Genomic DNA, 15,957 nt, shown 5'->3' on the forward strand with positions numbered 1-15,957 from the left:
CATCTATGTAATGTGTCCAAAACAATATTTTATCTTCCCACCAGATTATTAAAAACACTTTTTTCAACTTTTTTTTTTAACTTTATTTCTGTCCCACTCTGGTGCTTCAACTTTTAGGAATCTGTATTGTAATGCATTGCCTGTTAATGTATTACACTGTATAATCTCCTAGACTTCCGTAGAAGGCAGGGCATTGGGCTGCCTTCTCAACCATTGGGTCCAGTATTTTAAACTGAATTCGCTGGGCAATGAGGAGCCAGTGAAGAGTTTGGTCGAGGGGAGAGGCAGAGGAGAAATGAGAGGTGGATTAACCGTGCAGGGAAGATGATAATAGATTGAAGGGGAGTGATTGTGCTGGGCGGGGGGTCACAGAGGAGAATGTTGTAGTAGTAGTCCAGGTGGGAGATGACCATATAATGCACTAGTATTTTAGTAGACTCAGGGGTGAGAAAGGAACGAATATTAGATATGTCCTTAAAGGGAACCTGTCACCTGGATTTTGGGTATAGAGCTGAGGACATGGGTTGCTAGATGGCCGCTAGCACATCCGCAAAACACAGTCCCCATAGCTCTGTGTGCTTTTATTGTGTATAAAAAACGATTTGATACATATGCAAATTAACCTGAGATGAGTCAGAGCTTGAAAATATGACTCTTCTCTGGTCACACAAGTAAGATATGACTCTTTTATGTTAATTTGCATATGTATCAGAGCGTAAAAACCCAAGAGCAGAATACAAAACAGGGATACAGTCCTAACCTCAGTATCTGAGGAAAGGGATTTAGGGGTCATTATTTCTGAAGACTTAAAGGTAGGCAGACAATGTCATAGAGCAGCAGGAAATGCTGGGGTGTATAGGGAGAGGCATTACCAGTAGACAGAGGGAGGTGCTCATGCCGCTCGACAGAGCACTTGTGAGACCTCATTTGGAGTATTGTGTGCAGTACTGGAGACCATATCTTCCGAAGGATATTGATACTTTGGAGAGAGTTCAGAGAAGAGCTACTAAACTGGTACATGGATTGCAGGATAAAACTTACCAGGAAATATTAAAGGACCTTAACATGTATAGCTTGGAAGAAAGACGAGGCAGAGGGGATATGATAGAAACTGCTAAATACATAAAGGGAATCAACAAGGTAAAAGAGGAGAGAATATTTAAAAGAAGAAAAACTGCTACAAGAGGACATAGTTTTAAATTAGAGGGGCAAAGGTTTAAAAGTAATATCAGGAAGTAATACTTTATTGAGAGAGTAGTGGATGCATGGAATAGCCTTCCTGTAGAAGTGGTAGCTGCAAATACAGTGAAGGAGTTTAAGCATGCATGGGAAAGGCATAAGGCCATCCTTCATATAAGATAGGGCCAGGGGCTATTCATAGTATTCAGTATATTGGGCAGACTAGATGGGCCAAATGGTTCTTATCTGCCGACACATTCTATGTTTCTATGTTTCTAAGGGAAGATATGGTGGATAGTGGTGAGAGAAAGTCCGAGACTGTGTAACTGGAGAAGTGTTTTAGATTTCTACGAGAGTGTGTTGATTTATGGACTAGAGGGACAGTTAAGGAGAGAGTGGTTGAAAATGTAAGAATATTGTGATCTGGGAGAGGAAGAGGAGAGTTTGAAACATTAGATATGGAGCAGAGGCGGGTGAAGATGAAGTCTAGCGTGTGTCCATCTCTGTGGGTGGCTGTGGAGGATCATGGTGTGAGTCGAAAGGCGGCAGTAAGAGATAGAAGTTTGGAGGCGGTTGAGTTTTGGGTGTCGATAAGGATGTTGAAATCCACTATGATGATGGAGGGGATCACTGCAGAGAGGAACTGAAGAAGCCAGGTATTGAAATGGTCAAAAAAAAGTAGTAGTAGGGCCTGGTGGACCATAGATGACCGCTATTTGAAGATTGCAGGGACAGAATATGTGGACGGAGTGGAAAGAGGGAAGGTTGTGTAAGGGTGGAGATGGGTTGAAGGAGCAGTTCCCTGATAAGAGGAGGCCGAAACCACTGCCATGTCAGTCTGGGCGGGGAGTGTGAGCAAACTGAATGTTCCGATAGGATGCTGCAGCAGGGGAGGCTGTGTCTGTGGGCCACGGTCAGCCACGTTTCTGTGAGGACCAGGAATAAAAATTTCTTGGAGATAAAGAGGTCATGGAAGTAGGAAAGTATGTTGCAAATAGAACGCCTATTCCATAATGCTTTAGATAGAGAGAGTGTAGGGTAGCAGGTGTCAGTCGTCTATGTACAATTACCAGTTACAGCTATCATTGTATAAATACTTACACAGATAATACTATCAATCACTCATAACACCTCCCAGTGTTTAACTATAGACCGTGCAACAATGATTTTGCTACTGAGATAAAAACATGTGATTTATACTAAAATGAGCGCGCTGATTCCAAATACGAACTCGGAATTTGCCTGACACGTCATGATTTTAAGTTATACATGCAAAGCCTATTCAGTTATAATATTAATGCATTAGATTGGAAATATTCCAATGGACAAGTCCAGACCTGTCCGGACGCACTCAGGCTGATGTCAGCAGTAACGGTACTTTCACACTAGTTGCCCGGACTTCAGGCAGGCTGTTTCAGCGGGATCCATCCTGCCTCTAGTGAACGCGTGCCCCCGGACTACTGCTTCGGCCCCAGACTGTTACTTTTGCATGAATAAAATTGTCAGATATTCAAAGAGAAACAAGTCACAAATTGTGTATCCTGACTGTGAGTCTGCTCTTAAGCCAGTACCACACGATGTAGAGAATCCAGTGCCTGCCCTCCCATAGCAGGAACAGCAATTGAAACAGGTTCTGATCCTAATGAAGAAGAAAATGTTGATTGTCGCAATGTATTTCCTGATCCAGAACAACTGGAGGGTCAGCCGTACTTGCTAAGCCAATCAGATTTAGATGATTTGGTAAGAGATCTGTCATTATCTAAAGAAAAGTCAGAACTGCTAGATTCCAGACTTCAGGAATGGAATTTGCAACAATGAAGCACCACAACTTCACACTTTCATCATCGACGCACCAAGTTAGCTGCATACTATGCAATGGAAAGTGATGTCTGTTTCTGTACTGATGTAAATGGTCTTATGATGGAGTTAGATGGTACACATGTTCCCGATGAATGGAGGCTATTCATAGACTCTAGCAAAACAAGTTTGTAAGCTGTCTTGTTGCACAATGGAAACTAAAAACCATGTGTCGAGCACACAGTTGGTCAGTACAATGTGCAACACAAATCAGTGGTCAATCCACTTCAAGTTAATCTTCAACCAATTCACATTAAACTTGGTTCAATGAAAAATTTTGTAATTGGACTTGATCATGATGGAAATAATTTCCAGTATTTGAAGGAGAAGTTTAGCACACTGAAAACTGATGCTAAAATAAAGGCTTGAATTTTATTGGCCCCAAAATGCATGATTAACAAACTAATGCATGATGACACATTCAGAACAAGACTCAACCCTCTGGAACTTGCAGCTTGGGATGCGTTTGTGCTCGTAGTGCAGAACTTCCTTGAGGACAGACGAGCTGCAGACTCTGCTGAATTAGTAGACAACATGCTTACAGCATATGAACAACTTGGCTGCAGAATGTCATTGAAAGTGCATTTCTTACATCTTGACTTTTTCCCACCCAATTTGGGACACGTAAGTCACGAACATGGAGAGCGGTTCCGTAAAGATATTTCTACAATAGAGAACAGGTGTCAAGGCCGCTGGAATCCCAACATGATGGGGGACTACTGCTGTTTTTTGCAACGGAAAAATATGACCTTTCACAAACACAAAAGCAGTTTTAACAGTACTTTTTGAAATTTGGTTATTCAATTACATTTTCGGGTACATTTTAGATATTCCAATATTTGCGATAAAAATTTGCGATTAGAATATTCGCGATCAACACTATGACTGATATCTATCTCTGTATGCACACACAGGGAATGCAATCAATCCCCAATAACACCTGCCCCAGATACAGCGACTGACATATATGTCTGTATATACACACACAGAAAATACTATCAATCACTGATATCACCTCCCCTGTGTACAACTATCAGTGACTGACAGCTATCTATGTATACACGCTTACTCAGAGAATGCTATCAATCACTGATATCACCTCCCCTGTGTACAACTATCAGTGACTGACAGCTATCTATGTATACACGCTTACTCAGAGAATGCTATCAATCACTGATATCACCTCCCCTGTGTACAACTATCAGTGACTGACAGCTATCTATGTATACATGCTTACTCAGAGAATGCTATCAATCACTGATATCACCTCCCCTGTGTACAACTATCAGTGGCTGACAGCTATCTATGTATACATGCTTACTCAGAGAATGCTATCAATCACTGATAACACCTCCCCTGTGTACAACTATCAGTGACTGACAGCTATCTATGTATACACGCTAACTCCGAGAATGCTATCACTTACAGATAACACCTCCCTGTGTACAACAATCAGTGGATTATCATAGGGGCATACGGGTTGGCAGCCCTGGCCCGGCATCGATGTGGGGCCCAACCCCGATCCAAACACCCACATACTGCGGCGGGAGCACATAGTTCCCTGCCCCACCGCCTAACACTGCCATAGGCTTCAGGCCTAGTAGTAGCCACGTCTCCAAACCATATGAAGCCACGCTCCCACATCAGTGAAGCCACACCCCACAGCCAGCCTAAAAAACATGGGGGAGGAGAGGATAGAACTTTGTGAATGGAAGGTGAGCGGGGGCAGCTGGGGTGCTTCTCTGCCCCTCAGTCAGCCACAGGGAGCCATATCTGTGACTCTAGTGACTGACTGGGGGTGAGAGAAGCCTTGGTCAGTTGCTGCAGCTCACGCTGAGACAACACAATACTGCTGTCTGAGCGTGAGCTACTGAAAAAAAGGAGGACATCCTTGTGTCCGTCCAGGCACTGCGCCGGACAGAGGACAGGGAGCCTGAAAACCGGACAGCCGGTCCAAAATTAGATGTCTGGCCACCCTACCTAGTAGGCCTGAGGCCTATGTGGTAGTAAAAGCCCAGCGCAGGCGTGCGTGATTACATCATCACACGCAATGACATCTTCCTGTGTGTGCCGAGGGGCAGGGCTTTGATGTATGAGCACCTGCCTTACCATCATGGAGACAGGTAAGAATTAGCCTTTAATTTTTTTTCTTGTGTGTGCCAGCTTTGGGGGCAGAGGAGGTCATATTACTGCAGGGAAAGTTGGAGCAAATGATTGCATGGGGCAAATTACTTAATGGGGCAGTGTGGGGGCAAATTGTTATATGGGGCAGTGTGGGGGCAAATTGTTATATGGGGCAGTGTGGGGGCAAATTGTTATATGGGGCAGTGTGGGGGCAAATTACTTCATGGGACAGAGTGGGGGAAATTACTATATAGGGCAGTGTGGGGGAAATTACTATATGGGGCAGTGTGGGGGAAATTACTATATGGGGCAGTGTGGGGGAAATTACTATATGGGGCAGTGTGAGGGGAATTACTATATGGAGCAGTGTGGGGGAAATTACTATATGGGGCAGTGTGGGGGAAATTACTATATGGGGCAGTGTGGGGGAAATTACTATATGGGGCAGTGTGGGGGAAATTACTATATGGGGCAGTGTGGGGGAAATTACTATATGGGGCAGTGTGGGGGAAATTACTATATGGGGCAGTGTGGGGGAAATTACTATATGGGGGCAGTGTGGGGGCAAATTACTTCATGGGACAGAGTGGGGGAAATTACTATATAGGGCAGTGTGGGGGAAATTACTATATGGGGCAGTGTGGGGGTAATTACTATATGGGGCAGTGTGGGGGAAATTAGTATATGGGGCAATGTGGGGGTAATTCCTATATGGGGGCAGTGTGGGGGAAATTACTATATGGGGGCAGTGTGGGGGAAATTACTATATGGGGTAATGTGGGGGTAATGTGGGGGTAATTCCTATATGGGGGCAGTCTGGGGGAAATTAGTATATGGGGCAATGTGGGGGTAATTCCTATATGGAGGCAGTGTGGGGGAAATTACTTTATGGGGCAGTGTGAGGGAAATTACTTTATGGGGCGGTGTGAGGGAAATTACTATATGGGGGCAGTGTGGGGGAAATTACTATATGGGGCAGTGTTGGGGAAATTACTATATGGGGCAGTGTGGGGGAAATTACTATATGGGGCAGTGTGGGGGAAATTACTATATGGGGCAGTGTGGGGGAAATTACTATATGCGGACAGTGTGGGGGAAATTACTATATGGGACAGTGTGGGGGAAATTACTATATGGGACAGTGTGGGGGAAATTACTATATGGGCAGTGTGGGGGAAATTACTATATGGGACAGTGTGGGGTAAATTATTATATGGGACAGTGTGGGGGAAATTACTATATAGGGGCAGTGTGGGGGAAATTAGTATATGGGGTAATGTGGGGGTAATTCCTATATGGGGGCAGTGTGGGGGAAATTAGTATATGGGGCAATGTGGGGGTAATTCCTATATGGGGCAGTGTGGGAGAAATTACTTTATGGGGCAGTGTGAGGGAAATTACTTTATGGGGCAGTGTGGGGGAAATTACTATATGGGGCAGTGTGAGGGAAATTACTATATGGGGCAGTGTGGGGGAAATTACTATATGGGGCAGTGTAGGGGAAATTACTATATGGGGCAGTGTAGGGGAAATTACTATATGGGGCAGTGTGGGGGAAATTCCTATATGGGGCAGTGTGGGGGAAATTACTATATGGGGCAGTGTGGGGGAAATTACTATATGGGGCAGTGTAGGGGAAATTACTATATGGGGCAGTGTGGGGGAAATTACTATATGGGGCAGTGTAGGGGAAATTACTATATGGGGCAGTGTGGGGGAAATTACTACATGGGGCAGTGTGGGGGAAATTACTATATGGGGCAGTGTGGGGGAAATTACTATATGGGGCAGTGTGGGGGAAATTACTATATGGGGCAGTGTGGAGGAAATTATTATATGGAGCAGTGTGGGGGAAATTACTATATGGGGCAGTGTGGGGGAAATTACTATATGAGGACAGTGTGGGGGAAATTACTATATGGGACAGTGTGGAGGAAATTACTATATGGGACAGTGTGGGGGAAATTACTATATGGGGGCAGTGTGGGGGAAATTACTATATAGGGGCAGTGTGGGGGAAATTACTATATAGGGGCAGTGTGGGGGAAATTACTATATAGGGGCAGTGTGGGGGAAATTACTATATAGGGGCACTGTGGAGGAAATTACTATATGGGGACAGTGTTGGGGAAATTACTATATGGGGCATTGTGGGGGAAATTACAAAATTTGGATAGTTTATCAAACTGGTGTAAAATAGAACTGGCTTTAGTTGCCCATAGCAACCAATCAGATCTCACCTTTCATTTTTGACCACTCATTTGGAAAATGAAAGGTGGAATCTGATTGGCTGCTATTGGCAACTAATCCAGTTCGATAAATTACTCCAATTATGTCTACTGGGGTCATTATTTCAGCAGTATAGTACCTGGGGCATTGGGGACACAACGGGCACAGTATTGGGAGTGGCAGCAGGATGACACTGTGGGGACACCAGGATGTGGAGGTTGATGGGAAAATTTCGAAATCTAAAGTGTCTGTGTAACAAACTCTGTAGAGATTAGATGTGGCTGAAAGATTTTTTAATGGCGGTCTGGGTAAGCCGGAGGAGATGAGGAAAGAGAAGGTCTACATGACAGGAGATGTTCCAGGATGTAAGAGCTACAGTGGATATAAAAAGTCTACACACCCCTGTTAAAATGTCAGGTTTCTGTGATATAAAAAAATGAGACAAAGAAAAATCATTTCAGAACTTTTTCCACCTTTAGTGTGACATATAAACTGTACAACTCAACTGAAAAACAAACTGAAATATTTTAGGTGAAGGGAAAGAAAACAAAAAATACTAAAATAATGTGGTTGCATAAGTGTGCACACCCTCTTATAACTGGGGATGTAGCTGTGTTCAGAATTAAGAATCCTGTTACATAGGAGTCAGCATACACCGGCTATCATTTTAAGTGCCTCTGATTAACCCCAAATAAAGTTCAGCTGCTCTAGTTGTTTTTTCCTGAAATTTTCTTAGTCGCATCCCACAGCAAAAGCCACGGTCCACAGAGAGGATCCAAAGCATCAGAGGAATCTTATTGTTAAAAGGTATCAGTCAGGAGAAGGGGACAAACAAATTTCCAAGGCATTAGATATACCATGGAACAAGTGGAGACAATATGGCACAACAGTGACATTACCAAGAACTGGACGTTCCTCCAAAATTGATGAAAAGATGAGAATAAAACTTGTCTGGGAGGCTACCAAGAGGCCTACAGCAACATTAAAGGAGCTGCAAGTAATGGCTGTGTGGTACATGTGACAACAACCTCCCGTATTCTTCAAATGTCTGGGCTATGGGGTAGAGGGGCAAGACAAAAGCCTTTTCTCGCGAAGAAAAACATCCAAGCCGGGCTACATTTTGCAAAAACACATCTGAAGTCTCCCAAAAGCATGTATGGAAGGTGTTATGTTCTGATGAAACCAAGGTTGAACTTTTTGGCCATAATTCCAAATGATATGTTTGGCGCAAAAACAACGCTGCACATCACCAGAAGAACCCCATCCCCACAGTGAAGCATGGTGGGGGCAGCATCATGCCAAGGGGCTGTTTTTCTTCAGCTGGAACTGGGGCCTTAGTTAAGCTAGAGGGAATTATATACAGTTCCAAATGCCAGTCAATATTGGCACAAAACCTTCAGGCCTCTGCTAGAAATCTGAACGTGAAGAGGAACTTCATCTTTCAGCATGACAACGACCCAAAGCATACATCCAAATCAACAAAGGAATGGCTTCACCAGAAGAAGATGAAAGTTTTGTAATGGCCCAGCCAGAGCCCAGACCTGAATCCGATTGAAAATCTGTGGGGTGATCTGAAGAGGGCTATGCACAGGAGATGCACTCGCAATCTGACAGATTTGGAGTGTTTTTGCAAAGAAGAGTGGGCAAATCTTGCCAAGTCAAAATGTGCTATGCTGATAGACCCATGCTGGTAGACTCACTTTAAGGGTGTGCACACTTATGCAACCATATTATTTTATTTTTATATTTTTTGTTCCCTCTACCTAAAAGATTTCAGTTTGTTTTTTAATTGAGTTGTACAGTTTATAGGTCACATTAAAGGGATTTTTGTCACCACTATATGACTATATACAGCACTTACATGGCGCTGTAGCACACCTATACATGATTCCAATGGTACTTTTGTTATTTTCTTTAGACATCCAAAAGCAGGAAAAGCAATGTTTATTTCATATGCAAATGAGCACTCGCAAGTGCCCAGGGGCTGCGTTCAGTGTGTAGGTGCCCAGGCTGCTCTGGCTTTTTAACTTACTCCTCTCCCAGCCTCTTCCTTTGCCCGCTCTCCTATTCCCTTGTATCATCCCTAGGTCCGGCCGAGATACTGCGCACTGCTTCACCGGGCCGGGGCATGCACACTGCAATGCCCATTTTGGGTACGGCATCAATTCAACTAGTGCACATGCGCCAGCCGGCAAAGCAGTGCGCAGGCGCGGGATCTCGACCGGACCTAGGGATGATACAAGGGAATAGGAGGGCGGGCAAAGGAAGAGGCTGGGGGAGGAGTAAGTTAAAAAGCCAGAGCAGCCTGGGCACCTACACACTGAACGCCGCCCCTGGGCACTTGCGAGTGCTCATTTGCATATGAAATAAACATTGCTTTTCCTGCTTCTGGATGTCTAAAGAAAATGATAAAGGTACCATTGGAATCATGCATAGGTGTGCTACAGAGCCATGTAAGTGCTGCATATGGTCATATAGTGGTGACAGACTCCCTTTTAAAGGTGGAAAAAGTTCTGAAATGATTTCTTTGTCTCAAGTGAACCATTTGTTAACCTCAGATATACCTCTCAGAGATTTCATAAAGTGCTTAAATAACTTAAAGCGAGAGTACAGATACTCAAGAGAGAAATATATCCACCATTTTATGTTGAATGACAAGATTGAACAGTTGAACCACCATCTTATGTATACCGCCATTTTATGATACTTTATTCAACACGTCTTTTGTACATGGACTATCTGCAGCAGAGGCGGCAGTGTTATATATGAAGAAAAGTTGAAGTTAATAAAGAAGTTATTTCAAGCATTTGTTGTGCTCTTTAAACCTACTGCTTCCTTAAAACGGCGCTAGAGGAATTACAGAGTAATAGACAGTCTGGTTAGACTAAAAGTCAGAGGTATCAAAATTATTCTAATGCCACAGCGCAAAAGGCACTTCATAGTGCTGCGCCTGCCAGACCGCAGCCTCTTCATGCAGAATTTTTTTTTAACTAAAAAGGAGGGAGAGGCCTGAGTTGGGTAGACAGCTCCGGGCCTATCATGCACTTAATCCGCCCCTGCTGACAGCTATCTCTGTATACACACTTATACATGGAGTGCTGTTAGGTTTTACCTCCATGTACAACTGAAGTCAGAAATAGCAAAGATTTTAATGTAATTTATAATATGTGTAGGGTTTCGCTCTGGTAGATAGGGTAAGCGTGCGCCATACAGAGGCAAAATACAAGTTCTTAATTCAAAACGTCAGTGTTTATTTACACTTGAGGCAATTGCACAAAACAGCAGTAACTTTGCAGTCTAGGTGTTAATTCACACACAATGGAAAGTTCATATAACACAAATCACCTTGCTGGCATTTCTGCCTCCCATAGTCCACAGCAGGCTTTAAGGGGCTGGTTTCCCAAGCGTGCGGCTTTCAGCCCTCTAGCGCGGCACAAAGCCTCAGATCCCAAAAACAGAGACATCTCTGCTGAGCCCAGCTGCCTATTTAAGGACAACCAGGTGCTGCCAAATCCCAGACCGGCACTTAAACTCCGATCCGGTATTTGACCTCACCTGGCTGGAAACCAGCCCAACCGCACATGCTGGGAGTAAAATACCTGCCTTGCCAGGCACAACCCCTCATTGTGTCACATATGCTATTATATGCTGTCTGTAGATTGCACTGCATGTTGTGGTGAGAGGTGCTCTTTAATATTGGGGATAACGGGTGTTCTACTTCCTCAATCAATAGTGTAATCTAGATGTCGACTTGACTGCTCAGGAATAGGTACAGTTGCTAGAAAAAGTATGTGAACCCTTTGGAATTGTATGGATTTCTGCAGAAATTGGTCATAAAATGTGATCTGATCTTCATCTAAGGCACAACAATAGACAATCACAGTCTGCTTAACTAATAACACACAAAGAATTAAATGTTACCATGTTTTTATTGAACACACCATGTAAACATTCACAGTGCAGGTGGAAAAAGTATGTGAACCCCTAGACTAATGACATCTCCAAGAGCTAATTGGAGTGAGGTGTCATCCAACTGGAGTCAAATCAATGAGTGTTGCTTACAGCTGCCCTGCCCTATAAAAAACAGACACCAGTTCTGGGTTTGCTTTTCACAAGAAGCATTGCCTGATGTGAATGATGCCTCACACAAAAGAGCTCTCAGAAGACCTATGATTAAGAATTGTTGACTTGCATAAAGATGGAAAGGGTTATAAAAGTATCTCCAAAAGCCTTTCTGTTCATCAGTCCACGGTAAGACAAATTGTCTATGAATGGAGAAAGTTCAGCACTGCTGCTACTCTCCCTAGGAGTGGCCGTCCTGTAAAGAGGACTGCAAGAGCACAGCGCAGACTGCTCAATGAGGTGAAGAAGAATCCTAGAGTGTCAGCTAAAGACTTACAAAAGTCTCTGGCATATGCTAACATCCCTGTTAGAGAATCTACGATACGTAAAACACTAAACAAGAATGGATTTCATGGGAGGATACCACAGAGGAAGCCACTGCTGTCCAAAAAAACATTGCTGCACGTTTACAGTTTGCACAAGAGCACCTGGATGTTCCACAGCAGTACTGGCAAAATATTCTGTGGACAGATGAAACCAATGTTGAGTTGTTTGGAAGAAACACACAACACTATGTGTGGAGAAAAAGAGGCGCAGCACACCAACCTCAAAACCTCATCCCAACTGTGAAGTATGGTGGTGGGGGCATCATGGTTTGGGGCTGCTTTGATCTTTCAGGTCCTGGACGGATTGCTATCATCGAAGGAAAAATGAATTCCCAAGTTTATCAAGACATTTTGCAGGAGAACTTAAGGCCACCTGTCCACCAGCTGAAGCTCAATCAACAACAGAATGGCTTAAACAGAAGAAAATACGCCTTCTGGAGTGGCCCAGTCAGAGTCCTGACCTCAACCCGATTGAGATGCTGTGGCATGACCTCAAGAAAGCGATTCACACCAGACATCCCAAGAATATTGCTGAACTGAAACAGTTCTGTAAAGAGGAATGGTCAAGAATTACTCCTGACCGTTGTGAACGTCTGATCTGCAACTTCAGGAAACGTTTGGGTGAAGTTATTGCTGCCAAAGGAGGTTCAACCAGTTATTAAATCCAAGGGTTCACATACTTTTTCCACCTGCACTGTGACTGTTTACATGGTGTGTTCAATAACAACATGGTAACATTTAATTCTTTGTGTGTTATTAGTTTAAGCAGACTGTGATTGTCTATTGTTGATAAAGATCGAATCACATTTTATGACCAATTTGTGCAGAAATCCATAATATGCCAAAGGGTTCACATACTTTTTCTTGCAACTGTATACCATGTTAAATATTTTGTTAGCAGCAAATACTGTTATTCCTTTAGATCGTAAATCTACACATGTTCGGTGCATATCATTCTACTGGGACTAAAACAATTATCATAGTAAATTTAAAAAATTAACCTCATGTAAGAGAAACACTGTCTGCACGCCATAGAATAGATACATATATTACTTTCCGTATGCTACTGATTCAATTTCCTCTTTCTTACTCGATTTATGTGTATGTAATCCGGAATCAAATAATGATGACGTCTACTAGAGATTTTAACCATTCTGCTCCTGACTGCCCCAAAACATCCCCATGTTACCAAGAAGGTTGATCAACTCACCCTGTTCTTTGTCTGCGTTCAGGTCCCTGGGACACAATCCACATCCAAATAGGGAAAAAGTGACTTTGTGTCTGCCTCTCCACAATAGTGTGAATCCCTGGTTTATTGTAAATTCACTAAAAAGACAGAACTTCTTATTGTGTCCAAGGAGAGATAAACCTGGTTTACGTGTTTTCAGGTCTTAACTCTTACTTATAGCATTTGGCCAAGCAGCACCTCCTCCTATCCAGCGTGAATCCTCATGATCATCTTATTTAGAAGAATAATGTACTGTGGTAAAAAGCACACAACACAAACTATAAGTATATAGACTGAGGGCACACAGTGCAAACAATCCTGTATAATCAGCAGAATAGGATTGGACCAGGTTTTGGAGATCACATTTGTGAGATGAACATCCATAAAGCCTCAATGTTAGTGTTGATTGAGCATGTTTGGCCGAACTGCTCGGCACATCGTTGTGTTCAGCCGAATACTGCATGTGCTCGAGCGCGATGCTCAAGTTTCCTCACCGCACGTTTGTTGGCTGCTATGCAGCCACTAAACGTGCAGGTAAGTCCTGCCATCACTGTAGTGCCGTAGCCATGTTGGTCAGTGGCATTACAGTGATTGGCTGGCCGTAACGCGTCATCGAGTGCTGTAAAGCACCCAATGCCTCGTGGTTCAGCCAGTCTTAGTCAGGCAGAGCTGTGCTGTAGAAGGGACAGACAGTGTAGGGAATTGAATTTTATTTTTTTGTTAGACAGGGTTGGTGTTATATATCCAAAAGTCCTTTTTAGGACTATTGTTGTGTCTGGCAGCCATATATAATTTTAGCCCTACCTGCCCTAAATTGAGTGCGATTGTTTAGCTGCTGCAGACAGCGACATTATCTGTGCTACATCCAGGGCTGGCCTTAGGTGCCCTGTGCGAGCTAATCTTGTGCCCCCCCCCCCCCCTTTGTTCAACTAAACATACAGAAAGAGGAAAACAATCTTTGTAACAAACAGTTTTAAAAAATTACAGATCATTTAAGTGCCAGCGCAAACAAGTACAATCATACCCACTGTTACCTTAATCATACCCAGTGTTGTAGAAATATTAATAGTTGCAATCAGCTCGCATCAAAGTTTGTGTAAGGAAAAAGGTAAATCCCTATTCCCTTAGCCGTAGACAAAGACAGACCCAGGTGTTACCATATTGATTGAATTCTTGCTGAGCACTCCCCACTCCTCCTCCTGCCCAGCCTGTTCCTTTTATTTACTCACAAAAGGTGTAAAAGTGGCTGGCCCAAGACAAGGATACAGGAAGTGATCGCATACAGGAAGTGATGACATGTTAAAGGACAGGGAGGGGCAATCAATGTGGCTGTGCAGACAATGCACACACCCTATCCCTGTATAAGGAAGGATGAGTCATGTCCATTGTCTGACCAGCCAGGTGGCCGCCCACCCTACCATCACTGTCAGCATGGACCTCATTCAATACTGCTCAAAAGTGACCAGTTTCTAATAACGATCATTCTACTGGTTCTTATAGGTTTGAGACATTGCTACGGCTATTGTCAGTATACGGTACGAGTATACCGACAGGGCAGATATGCATGTCTTAAAAGCAGATATGTATCCAGAAAGGATAGCGAAGCCGCAGCAGTGGTATAATATGTATCTCTCGTTATGCAGACTTCACTTCTCTAATGTGTATAGACATTTGAAGGGAAGAAGCCCAGTGCATTGCACTTAGTGCTCACAAACCGGAAAACGCCCCCCTACACACTGAGAACACGTATCCAAGCCCATGAGAAGGTTTTCATACTGACGGTTTTACCACTGGTCCTGATTCAGCCAAAGTACTCTCTGCTAGAGCGTTCTTTGGCTAAATCCGACACAGATGACAATCTATAAAAACACACACATCCTAAGATAAAATGTCCGCATAATAAAATTTCCACAGCACCAGTGTCACCCATAGCCAGTCTCATGCCCTGTCACCCTTACCCAGTCCCCTGCCCCCTCAATTAGACCCTGCCCCCCTTAAATTAAGGGTGACAGACACTGTGTATGATTAAGGGGACAGGGGACTGGATAAGGGTGACACTGGGTATGATTTAGGGGCAGGGGACTGGGTAAAGGTGACAGGGTATGATTAAAGGGGGCAGGGGACTGGCTATGGGTTACACTGGGTATAATTAAGGGTGACAGGAGACTGGGTAAGGGGTGCAGGTGACTGGCTATTGGTGACATTGGGTATGATTAAGGGCCTTATAATGTGCCAGTAAAAAGTGACCCCCATAATGCCCCTCAATAATGTGCCAGTAAGTGTCTCCATAGAGGCCCCCACATCATGTGCCAGTATCAAGTGCCTCTCTCCTCCCCCCACATGTCCCAGTATCATAGTGCCATCTCACCCCCCCAAAGTGCCAGTATCATAGTGCCATCTCTCCTCCCAATTTGCCAGTATCATAGTGCCATCCCCCCCCCACATATGCTAGTATCATAGTGCCAAACCCCCCATGTACCAGTATCAAGCGCCTCGCTCCTCCCCCCATGTCCCAGTATCATAGTGCCATTTCACCACCCCGAAAGTGCCAGTATCAAGTGCCTCTCTCCTTCCCACCCCCCATGTGCCAGTATCATAGTGACATCCCCCCCATGTGCCAGTATCAAGAGCCTCTCTTCCCCGCCCCATGTCCCAGTATCATAGTGCCATCTAGTGCCACTTCCCCCCCCAAAAAAAAATGCCAGTATCAAGAGCCTCTCTCCTCCCCCCATGTCCCAGTATCATAGCGCCATCTCACCCCCCCCAAAAAAGTGCCAGTATCAAGTGCCTCTCTCCTTCCCCCCATGTGCCAGTATCATAGTGCCACCCCCCAATGTGCCAGTATCAAGTGCCTCTCTCCTTCCCCCCCATGTGCCAGTATAATAGTTCCAT

The 15,957-nt window shown here is 44.1% G+C and overlaps 1 protein-coding gene across 1 annotated transcript in view; it reads right to left on the reverse strand.

The window, feature by feature from the left end:
- LOC122938040 (cytochrome P450 2C20-like) overlaps nt 1-13,227 on the reverse strand; it is a 450,693-nt gene extending 437,466 nt beyond the window's left edge. The window contains exon 1 of the mRNA XM_044293309.1: nt 13,048-13,227. The gene's annotated coding sequence lies outside the window, so the exon portion shown is untranslated. The remainder of the gene's footprint in view (nt 1-13,047) is intronic.
- Nucleotides 13,228-15,957: the final 2,730 nt, after the last annotated feature.

This window comes from Bufo gargarizans, chromosome 5 (assembly GCF_014858855.1).
Source record: "Bufo gargarizans isolate SCDJY-AF-19 chromosome 5, ASM1485885v1, whole genome shotgun sequence".
NCBI lineage: Eukaryota > Metazoa > Chordata > Amphibia > Anura > Bufonidae > Bufo > Bufo gargarizans.